Source organism: Hevea brasiliensis, chromosome 5, assembly GCF_030052815.1.
Source record: "Hevea brasiliensis isolate MT/VB/25A 57/8 chromosome 5, ASM3005281v1, whole genome shotgun sequence".
In the NCBI taxonomy this organism is placed as follows: domain Eukaryota; kingdom Viridiplantae; phylum Streptophyta; class Magnoliopsida; order Malpighiales; family Euphorbiaceae; genus Hevea; species Hevea brasiliensis.
The window spans coordinates 115,332,451-115,334,950 of NC_079497.1; positions in this window are offsets into that span (position 1 = coordinate 115,332,451).

Here is a 2,500-nt window from a genome sequence, read left to right on the forward strand (position 1 = left end):
TTGGCCGTAGAAGGATCGAATTGTATCCGAAGAACAGGGGAATACAAAAAAGTAATAAGAGAGGCACACAGACCAATCAATCGTATCGGTCGTATTCTTGAATTTGGAATGAAAAGAGGAGTAATGCTTCCTAGCACGGGACATAGAATAGGACCACTTAGATCAGAATAGCATTCACAGAAATGTTCTAACATAGAGTAGAATCGAAGATTGAAGAGATTAGTTGACAACAGTAAAAAGATGGGCGCCTAATTCCAATACAATAGGGGTCTATCAGTGCAAGTCAGCTGAAGACCGTGATTGATGAGTGGGTAGGTGGCTTAGGTCCACCTCTCGCCCAGTGGGAAGTAATGAGGCTAGTCTCCCCCCTGAATGAAGAAGTAGTGGGCCCCCTTCCCTTCGGCCCTTTATTTAGATTCTTTCTATTTTTGAATTCTTTATCCAATTTCTAAAAAAATCTCTCTGGCAAAAGGCAATTCGTCTCCTTCGGACCCTTGCCTTTTTTCAGGTAGCTTTCTTACGCCTATTCAGCTAGTGGGGCATTGGTCATAACCGAAATTCGTCGAAGAAAGAAAAAAGAAAGAAGAGGAAGAAAGGGAAGTTTTGTCTTTCTCCAAATAAGAGAACAAAGAAACCACTCAAAAATGAAAGTTAGATAAAGAAGTTTCAGTAAGAACTAGCACTAGACTTCTTCCCCCCTTTTGACTTTTCCTCTCTCTTTTTGTTTGTGCTTCCACCCGGGCTTTTCATTCTGTTTTATAGAGAGACCCGAGGAAAAATGGAATAATTTATATAGATATGGAAAGGTGAGGAACTTTACCCGGCATACGAAAAAAAATCCAGGATGACGGCTTTCAAAAGACGAGTAAGGACGGGGAGGGGGAGGCTCTCGAAACCAAACGAGACTAGAAGGAACATGGGAATTAGCACCATTCCTATGAGTGCTTTTGCCTCGAAGAGCCAACAAAGGGGCAGCCCTCTCTCTCTATCTTGGTCTCGGTTTAGCATCATCATATATCGATCTGGAGAAAATTTGGATTGGTTGTAGTGCGGATTAAGGAGCTGCTCCTCCATGCTGTGGCTGTGGAGGTGGGGGCTGCCGCCTCCCTTGGTTTTTTTGGGAAGTATCCCCATTTTTTTTACGGGCCTGCCGAATCCTGAAAAATGGGTTCTTGGGGAAGCGTGCTAGGGGAGGGTAGGGGCTGTCGCCGCCTGATAGAGGCAAAAGCCGGGCCACCGGAGCTATCTAGTCGAGTGTGTCGATTGAAAGAGGAGGGGAGACAACTCAAATGCCAGCGCAAAAATAGAAAGAGTCGTGCCGTTCAAAGTTGAATTCTTCTAAGATCCATTGCTCGATTTTGCATGCTCTGTTCCCAAAATGCATAGAGACTTGCGAGGGCAGATCCGAGTTGGTTGGTTCGAAAAGTCATGATGGGAGAGGCAGGCTAAGTTAAATAAAATAATATACTGGTGCTACTATAAAATCTTATGAATCGCGCGCGGCACACTTTCTATATCTCCTCTGTCTACAAGGTGAACAGTTTAGCTTACAGCACAGCGTGTTCGCCACCACACTGGCTGGCTGGTGCATTGACCTTACCGTAAGAGGGCCGGCCGAGAGGTATGACCCTTCGATTAGAATAGAACGCCCCATATCTCGTAACACGCTCCGTGTGGCATTTCCTTTTATAAAGTCCGTATAACTTCTAACCAAAAGATTCATTCTTTATGAATCAAGTACCATTCAAAGAGTGCATTGCCTCTTTATTAATGAAGAAGAGAAGGGCTTTGTATAGACACCCTTGAGCCATGTTATGTTCGTCGCCCTAGGCTCACCATTATTTCATTTCATTCTATTTATGGGTTCTAGCTCCAAAGAACATATACATGGAGCTATGTCGACTTACGTACGTCTCGTTGACACCAAACGATTAGGTATACCACGCCACGTATCGTCCCCTCGAGGAGAGAAAAAAAAAAAAAAAAGAAAAGATATAGTGATCGTGCCGTAAGACCTTGTTCGTTTCTACTTGACGTTATTTTCCTCGGTTTTTTTTACATTAAAAACCATAAGGTGCTAGCTTACTTAGCGCTTGCGCTAAGGACAGAGTCAAACTTGGATTTGAAAAAAAACTCCGCCGGAGTACGCATGTTGCTCCTTGATCTTTAGTAAAGGCGGATTAAGCCAAAAAACATTTTTTTTTTCGAAAAGTCTCAACGTCCTCGTTGAGAGTCGCTCTGCGAGACGTCCAGTAGTCTCTGACTTGGTCTTCGAATCGTAAGTTTCAGCCCGTTCCCAGCTTGCCTCGCTTTCAGGTTGGCTCTTCTACTTGACTAAGTAGTATTCCACTCGCGCAGTGGGTGTATGGGCTAGCGCATGGTGCGGTCAGCTATGATATACTCAACTTCTTCTTTAGTAGGTTCACCTACAACATCTGGTGGTGCCCTCACGGGCACGTTCCTCTCTGGGTCGGTCTGGTCTAATCGAAGTCAACTGACT